The sequence below is a fragment of the Myxine glutinosa genome, chromosome 7, assembly GCF_964187855.1.
Source record: "Myxine glutinosa chromosome 7, kmMyxGlut1.1, whole genome shotgun sequence".
Taxonomy (NCBI): Eukaryota; Metazoa; Chordata; class Myxini; order Myxiniformes; family Myxinidae; genus Myxine; species Myxine glutinosa.
In genome coordinates this window covers 3,927,922-3,937,817 of record NC_136267.1, presented here as the reverse complement: position 1 = coordinate 3,937,817, position 9,896 = coordinate 3,927,922, and positions in this window count along the sequence as shown.

Here is a 9,896-nt window from a genome sequence, read left to right as displayed (position 1 = left end):
GAGGAGGAAAGACAGCAACACAGACACCGTAGGAGAAGGAAGACAGTGCAAGGCAGACATTTGGAATCGCAAAATAAATTGTGGCAGAAGGAATTTATCGACGACATTGAGAGGACTTCTCACAGAGCAGCCTTTGTTTTGTCCCAAGCATTGGCTTCCTTCCGGCCTTTTGTGTGAGGCCCGGCATTCCCAGTTTCTTCCATCAGTTTTCTGGAAGTAAAAGCCAACGTGAGCCCATAAGGGTTGCGGAAGGAGTTGAGGGTTGCTGTGGGAGGCAGAACGAATGAAAGAAGAATTAATGGAGAAGGGAGATCAACAAGAGGCATTGGATCGTGAAAGGAAAAAAAAAATGGACAAAGATTTGTATGGAAGCTTGTTATTGATGAGCAGGTGTTAACAGGACAACGAATTGCCACAAGAATCACAAGCAAAGCAGAAACATATGAACTCTTATTTATACATCGCCATTTTTATGTGAGACTCTCCGCAAGAAGGTTGCCTTTAGTTGGGAGAAAAGTCGACCTAAACAAATGGCCAATCCGTGGAGAGATCGCCCGAGACCTCCAGGCTTTACCCCAAAATAGATGGGGTTAAATGGTCACGTGGGTATTCACAAATCCCCAGTAATACGAATCCGAGACGGAACTTTTTCTGCCAAAATGGCTTCATCTTAGGGTTAGTTAGTATGGTTAAAATAACCTCTTGGGGGGAAAAAGAGGATAACGTGAGTAAAACGGTGCTGCAAACACAAATACCTGAACTGGAAAAGGTAGAAAGAAACAAAGGTAGAAACACAAATAGACTACAGATTTATAGAACAAGGTACCCCACCTAGTGTAAAGGTATGTGCATCGACCACTAACACAAATAGACTACAGATTTATAGAACAAGGTACCCCACGTAGTGTAAAGGTATGTGCATCGACCACTAACACAAAGAGACTACAGATTTATAGAACAAGGTACCCCACGTAGTGTAAAGGTATGTGCATCGACCACTAACACAAAGAGACTACAGATTTATAGAACAAGGTACCCCACCTAGTGTAAAGGTATGTACATCGACCACTAACACAAATAGACTACAGATTTATAGAACAAGGTACCCCACCTAGTGTAAAGTTGTGTACATCGACCACTAACATAAATAGACTACAGATTTATAGAACAAGGTACCCCACCTAGTGTAAAGGTGTGTACATCGACCACTAACATAAAAGACTACAGATTTATAGAACAAGGTACCCCACCTAGTGTAAAGGTGTGTGCATCGACCACTAACACAAATAGACTACAGATTTATAGAACAAGGTACCCCACCTAGTGTAAAGTTGTGTACATCGACCACTAACATAAAAGACTACAGATTTATAGAACAAGGTACCCCACCTAGTGTAAAGGTGTGTACATCGACCACTAACACAAATAGACTACAGATTTATAGAACAAGGTACCCCACCTAGTGTAAAGGTATGTACATCGACCACTAACACAAATAGACTACAGATTTATAGAACAAGGTACCCCACCTAGTGTAAAGGTATGTACATCGACCACTAACACAAATAGACTACAGATTTATAGAACAAGGTACCCCACCTAGTGTAAAGATATGTACATCGACCACTAACACAAATAGACTACAGATTTATAGAACAAGGTACCCCACCTAGTGTAAAGGTATGTACATCGACCACTAACACAAATAGACTACAGATTTATAGAACAACGTACCCCACCTAGTGTAAAGGTATGTACATCGACCACTCCATCTTGCATCTTCAGATACATGGGGATGCTGAAGCAGTTTCCGTACTCATTTTGCCGACCTCGGAAGGATTTTTTTTTTTTTTTTGAATACAAGATCGAGGCTCGTGTAAGAGCTAACATTAATAACAAAAAGACAAGCTGACACATAAAACATATAATAAAGGGAGTGGGAGACAAGATGGGGAAAGAGGGGGTGGGGAGAGAGGGAAGCGCACAAGTACAACATTTGAGATCAGGGACATCGGGAGATCTATGGGAGTGAGGGGGCTTGGGGGGAGGAGGCGTGGGAAGGGGTTGTGGGGGGGGGGGGGGCGGGGGGTGGGAGAGGTCTAAAACACATGGACACTGCTAGAACTTCCAGGAAACAAGTCGGTATTTCAAAAAAAAAGTGGGTTTGGGGTGAATTAATGGGGGTCGAAGAGATCGAGGTTTTGGATGGGGGAAGATAAGAGATGGTGGTGAACAGCTGTTTTAAAGACCTGGATTAGAGGCTGAGTCAACCCACCTGGTGTCAATTCAAGGGCATGACAAGGACTTGAACTCAAGAACTTGAACTCAAGACCTTGTGATCTCAAGCCAGCCACCTTAATTGTTAAGCCAACAACTGGCTCGTATCTACAGTACTTCAATTTTAATAAAATAGTAATTTAAAGATCGTTTTAAAATTCCGGAAGTTTAGCACTACTGAAGCAATCTTATACACCACCCTAATCCTGTTATTCATTTCCAATTGATCACCTGTTTTGACACCAATACAATTTTTTATTATGGACCTTCGGCATCAAAAATATACATATATTGAACAAACTGTTTCAAATGGAGCACCTCGCCACCATTAGAGTATTTACATTGCATCAGATGTGGCAATAAATGGGAATTGTTGCTCCCAGCTTGCTGGCTCAAAGACAGACGACACCATTTGTATTTTTGCCGCCTTCATTCGTACCCCGTTTAGAATCCCGTGCAGGCATGGGCAACTTGTACACTGCCGTAAGGCGATGCTAAGTCACAGTTTAGGATCAATAACCATAGAACGGAGCGTCAATTGGCATCATACATAACCATAATCTATGGCCTCTTCTTTACCCCGACACCGCACCCTCTCTCATGCCACGCCCACTTCCCAGAGGCTGCGCTTGCCAGCTCCTATTACATACACCACCCGATCGAGCTTGTCCAAGTCCTGCAAAACTGGAGTTCTTGGAAGTATGATGAAGGCAATGTGTATGTATGTATGTGTGTATATGTAAGTATGGATGTTTGTCCCTTACACCGGCATTCTGCGGGTTTATTCCCTTAAAATTCGTTTTCTCTGCAACCGTTGGTCCGGTTGATACTAAATTTTCACAATAGAAGCATCTCTTCTTGTATATTTTATATATTAATTATGACGTCATAGATCACGTGGTACGGGCGCCATCTTGGGAAAAACGAAAAACTTTGCACCTCTATATCTCCAAAACCGCTCCATGAAAAAAAATTGAAACGTGGCTCATTGTAAAATACTCCCCATGAGGAAAAACATATTGTCGCTTCTACCCTGGAGTGAAGACCTCAGAGTGACGGATGGCCAAAATGAGCTTTAACTTCGACGCGTATACCCCAAAATATGGCAGTGTTATCTCCTTGACACGCGCGGGGGAGTGATACCGAGGCCCTTACCTGCACGGATGGACGCGGTGGGGGTTTATCCGAACCCACAAACAAATAAACGTACAAGACAGGCACGACAAAGAAATGCAATAAATAATGGGTTTAATGAAAAAAATGCAGGCAATTAAAATCAATGCACGGTAAACTAAAACTCGTATACAGACACAGGGAGAAATAAAAGAAAAGAGAATGCTGTGGTAAGGTGGCCGATACTCAGCCTGCTCCAACGAGGACAAGCGCGGATGGTCTTCGAGTCTCCGCGAGGAAACGCACAGGATGGCGTGAATCGCCACATGGCACCCTGAGCCATGAAGCGGCAGCAACCCGTCCTCCTCCTCCGGTGGTTCCATGCTGCACAAAACTCCCCTCGTGATACCGACTCTATCCCGATCTGCTCTTGCCCAGCATTTTCTTTCACAAATGCACCCAAGCACATGAGCCAGGAAAATGCAACCGCCAGAGGGAGAGCAATATGTGACCGTCCGCCATGCAGCCAGCACCAGAGAGAGAGAAAATGTCGGGACGTTTGCCTTTTCTTCCTCCGTTCTCAAAGGTTCCCTCTGACGTCACGCTCGCTCCAATCACCATGCGCGATTCAATCACCCCATCGCTCCTCAACCAATCCTCATCCGGGGCGTGACCTCATGGCCATTCTTGATGCCCATCAAGAATGTTCGGCTGGACGGGGTCGTAATTTCTGGGTACTGTCGGCGATTATGGTGGTTGTAATTATGTGCTGATTGCATGGCTCGCGAGTGAGTGTTGTAAGAACAAAGGAAAAAAATCACGAGGGCAATTACACACTGGGGATTATTCTTAAGCCCTACCTAATTAGCATAGCTGCACCCCATGTATCGAGACACACAAACGCTTACACGGACACTCGGCCTAACGGATTCCCTACTTAGTTACATGAATGTGGGCTTCTTCTTCTTCTTCGCGTCGGCGGAGCATTCTAAACCGACACAATTCTATCTGGACTAAGGTATTTCGTTACCTACCCCCACACATGTAACAATATGGTAATGATGATGTCATAGGGTGACTTCAGTATGACGTCATAAATCTGCAAGTAGAACGATCAGTATGAAATCCGATCAGTATGATCCGATCAGTATTAAATTTCTTGAGCATGATATAGGGAAAAATTGGTGGAGAAAAAAAATTGATGATGTCATGAGTCACGTGGTTCGGCAGCCAAATTTTTACGGCGTAGCCGGTAGGGTAATGCTGTCTGGAACAACGTTTGTCTGTCTGTCCGGTATATGTATGTATGTATGTATGTATGTATATATGTATGGCCCTCACAAACATCCACCAATCAGAATGGAGGATCTGGTCATATGACAGGGGCACAATAGTTCCTCCACCAAGCAGACCCAAGCCTGGCTATGCCATTGTTAGACTATCGGTCTTGTTTTTTTCTTATTGATCTTCCCCCTTCTTTCCAACCCTTTATATATGACATCCCAGCTATTTGCACATTCCTCATGAGACTATCAAATGTGCGGTACCTTTTTATCCTGCCTATTTGTCTTTGCCCTTTGTCTGCCTTTTCCTCTCTTCTGCATTCTTGGTGTGCGAGACTTTAACCCTATGTTGTTTAGCTCTTCAATGAGTGTAGACCTCTGCTCAAGACTATTCTGCAAGCTGAAGTGACCGATATTTGACTGTTTCTGACTCCAAGGCATTGAAGGATGGCTGTTTCTGGCTCCAATAAATTAAAATATGGCTGTTTCTGGTTCCAAGGCATTAAAAGATGGCTGTTTCTGGCTCCAAGGCATTAAAGGATGGCTGTTTCTGGCTCCAAGGCATTAAAAGATGGCTGTTTCTGGCTCCAAGGCATTAAAAGATGGCTGTTTCTGGCTCCAAGGCATTAAAAGATGGCTGTTTCTGGCTCCAAGGCATTAAAATATGGCTGTTGCTGGCTCCAAGGCATTAAAAGATGGCTGTTTCTGGCTCCAAGGCATTAAAAGATGGCTGTTTATGGCTCCAAGGCAATAAAAGATGGCTGTTTCTGGCTCCAAGGCATTAAAAGATGGCTGTTTCTGGCGCCAAGGCATTAAAATATGGCTGTTTCTGGCTCCAAGGCATTAAAAGATGACTGTTTATGGCTCCAAGGCATTAAAATACGGCTGTTTCTGGCTCCATGGCATTAAAAGATGGCTGTTTCTGGCTCCAAGGTATTAAAATATGGCTGTTTCTGCCTCCAAGGCATTAAAAGATGGCTGTTTCTGGCTCCAAGGCATTAAAATATGGCTGTTTCTGGCTCCAAGGCATTAAAAGATGGCTGTTTCTGGCTCCAAGGCATTAAAAGATGGCTGTTTCTGGCTTCAAGGCATTAAAAGATGGCTGTTTCTGGCTCCAAGGCATTAAAAGATGGCTGTTTCTGGCTCCAAGGCATTAAAAGATGGCTGTTTCTGGCTTCAAGGCAATAAAAGATGGCTGTTTCTGGCTCCAAGGCATTAAAAGATGGCTGTTTCTGGCTCCAAGGCATTAAAAGATGGCTGTTTCTGGCTCCAAGGCATTAAAAGATGGCTGTTTCTGGCTCCAAGGCATTAAAATATGGCTGTTTCTGGCTCCAAGGCATTAAAATATGGCTGTTTCTGGCTCCAAGGCATTAAAAGATAGCTGTTTCTGGCTCCAAGGCATTAAAATATGGCTGTTTCTGGTTCCAAGGCAATAAACGATGGCTGTTTCTGGCTCCAAGGCATTAAAAGATGGCTGTTTCTGGCTCCAAGGCATTAAAAGATGGCTGTTTCTGGCTCCAAGACATTAAAAGATGGCTGTTTCTGGCTCCAAGGCATTAAAAGATGCCTGTTTCTGGCTCCAAGGCAATAAAAGATGGCTGTTTCTGGCACCAAGGCATTAAAAGATGGCTGTTTCTGGCTCCAAGGCATTAAAAGATGACTGTTTATGGCTCCAAGGCAATAAAGATGACTGTTTCTGGCTCCATGGCAATAAATATGGCTGTTTCTGGCTCCAAGGAATTAAAAGATGAATGTTTCTGGCTCCAAGGTCTCCCCTCTCCCTCACACCGCTCTCCTTTCTCTTCTCTCCTCGCTCTCAACCTCGCTCTCTCCCCTCTCTCTCTCGCCTCTCTCCCTCACCCTCTCTCTTTCTCACCCTCTCTCTTTCTCACCCTCTCTCAATCTCACTCTCCCTCTCACCCCCTGCTGGCTGTCCATGTGTTTGGGTGTGTCAAGATGGCGGCTGTGCAGATTTGGTGAGGTACGAGCTGCTCTGACCTTCAAGCTTTCTCCCCCCTTTTTCTCGTCGTTTTCACCTTTTCTTACCCATTTTTGTTCATCTGCACGTTGTTTACTCTCCGTCTACCTCCACCACTCCCTTTTCATCAGCCCCGACACCATGTACACCACATCCTCCCCTCTCACTTTCCTATCCCGCTTTCCTCTCCCCACCTTTCAGTCCCCCCCACCCGTTCTCCCCTATCCCCCCCATTGCACTCCTCGTTTGTGTTGCTATCTCCTATTTCATTTTTCTCCACTTTCTTTTATTTACCTCAGAAAGAGAAAGCCCACGCCTTTCAGTGAGGTCGACCGGGTGAGTGTTATTCCATCGGCACTCTGAAGGGTTGCCATGGTTTCTCACTCTTTTCCTCATTTAGAGGTGTGTTTTTTCGCGATAATTTCGTGTTGGTGTACGCCGAGTAGTGCTTTCTCCTTTTTCCCTGCTTGTACAGATATTGAAAACTTTCAGAAAGAAGAATACGCCTCGGGATGTCCCACCACCTCATAAGGAAAAGAAGGTGGTGTTAGACTCTGAAGCGATGGACACAGTACTGTGGGGGTTACCTTATTGGGACATAATCCACAGGCACGGGCCAGTGGGGCTTAGGATGGTGTGGGCGTGGCGTGCGCGGGGTTGTTGGAGCCATGCCCCCCGAAGCGGGATTTTGGGTTATAAAAAGCTGTATGAGTTCCGGTCGCGAGCGCTTTCTGTGGAAATAAATGAGCTTTGAACAGCTAAGAAGTGTCTCGTCCTCTCGCTATCCGCAACTCCTACATTGGTGACCCCGTCTTGCTCTCGACGTTTCGGAGCTTCAAACGAACATGGCGACAAGTGCAGTTTCGATTAAACTGCCGGAGTTTTGGGAATGACAAGCGGCCGTCTGGCTCGCACAAGCTGAGGTTCAATTCGCCATTTGCAACATTTATGCGGACGACACGAAGTATTATTACGTCGTGTCTGCGCTCAGCTGCTCCACTGCGACCAGAGTGGTGAGCCTTCTTCAGGATCCTCCGAGGGACCGCAAGTACAAGACGCTAAAAGCGCTGCTGCTCGTAACCGTCGAGTGCGCTGAGGCCGAGTGCGCCCGCGAACTACTTTCTCTACCCGGGCTGGGCGATTCCAAGCCGTCGGAGCTTATGGACCACATGTTGTCTCTCCTGGGCAGCCACCGACCATGGGACCCCAGCCCCGTCGAGCCTATGTCGCTGACGGACACCGTCGCGCTTTACTGAAGAGGGCCGTGAGGAACCTCAGCAGCCTCGGGAGTCTACAACTCGCAACTCGCTACAACTCGATACTCGCTACACCCGGGAGGCCCGTGAGGAACCTCAGCAGCCTCGAGAGGCCCGTGAGGAACCTCAGCAGCCTCGGGAGGCCCGTGAGGAACCTCAGCAGCCTCGGGAGGCCCGTGAGGAACCTCAGCAGCCTCGAGAGGTCCGTGAGGAACCTCAGCAGCCTCGGGAGGCCCGTGAGGAACCTCAGCAGCCTCGGGAGGCCCGTGAGGAACCTCAGCAGCCTCGGGTGGCCCGTGAGGAACCTCAGCAGCCTCGGGAGGCCCGTGAGGAACCTCAGCAGCCTCGGGAGGCCCGTGAGGAACCTCAGCAGCCTCCCGAGGCCTAGACCAGCCCCTCGGTTGGCTCAACCCCCACGGTGGGGTCGTCCCCTGTTGGGAAAGTCCCCGGTTGGCCCGCCCACCGCCGAGCCGCTGAAAGTCCTTGCTCGGGTCATCAGTCGTTTCGGAAAAACCGACATTGCCCGTGCGTCAGTGCGTGTGAATTCTGGGGGGGGGGGCGCATGTGGGGGTTACCTTATTGGGACATAATCCACAGGCACGGCCCAGTGGGGCTTTGGGCTTTGGATGGTGTGGGCGTGTCGTGTGCGCGGTTGTTGGAGCCACGCCCCCCGAAGCGGCATTTTGGGTTATAAAAAGCTGTATGAGTTCCGGTCGCGAGTGAGTTCTGTGGAAATAGAGGAGCTTTGAACAGCTAAGAAGTGTCTCGTCCTCTGACCATCCGCAACTCCTACAGTACCACCTGATAAAATATCGTTGAGTAATCGATATGAAATATTGGTAAATGATAATGCAGATTCTATACCTGCAGCCGATCGGGACCTTCAGCTTAATGTGGAGGAGTTGCATGCGCTACCTCCAGAAAAGGTTAGAATTCAGTCTACCTTACATCATTGTGCGGATGATGACAAGTCCGGTCGAGACTCGACTGGGGGGAAAAAAGATCAAAATTCAACCTCACAGTGTTCCAACGCACGAGATGACGACCCTTCAATCCCAATACCGTAGCCGTTGTGCCGCCAGGGCCGGCGCCAGACTATTTTGCGCCCTAGGCAAGGCCAGCTACTTGCATCCCCTCCCCCTCCCCCCCCCAATTATTTTTTTTGCCAACTTCGATTATTAATAACATGTTTTGTAGAAAAAATAAAAAGCAGAAAACTTGAAACTGCTAAATTTATTTTAAATTGCAAGAATAAGTACCGTAAGATGCCAACAGCACCAATATTAAAGGCGCAATATCCATTAATATGGCAGTGGCCCTGTTACCCCACGCTTTGGGGCAAATGGGCTTTCACTTAAAAAAAATATGACACCATGTGGTTTGCAATGCAAAATAAAGAAAGTGGTCCCTTTATGAGTGTGTGAATGGAAATTACAGATAGAACAAAACAGTTTTTGGTTTGAGCAATAAGTTTTAGATATGCAAAATCAAAATTTTAAATAAGCAATCTTTGATTATCTTTCGCAAATACAAAATAAAATATTTTGGCACACAAATCATTTTGAACTAAAGGGCACTCGGTATAATGCATACCTCAGCCATTGGCAACACAACATTCAAACCTTTTACTTCACACACCTTTAAGTATATTGTTGCGGATCTCCCCGTCGGACGTTTTCCCCCTTACAAAGGGGGGATTAATCCCCTTGTTTGTGACTGACCGACGTGAGTCCTGAAGCTGCCCAGCTCCCTCCAGGGAGGCAGGTGAGCAACCTCGTTCGAGACCGCGGACAAGATGTTAATTGCCGAGCGGATTAGCAGCCGCGGCTCGAACCATTAGCATTCACTAACCTGATTATAAACATTGGCCAAATCGTGCCACAGGTATTCAAAGGGGGAAATCACAAAGACGATCGGATGTGAGGAAACCAGAAGGTAAGGAAGAACAAATATAATTTATTACTAATATTTACAAGACCAAAAAAACCA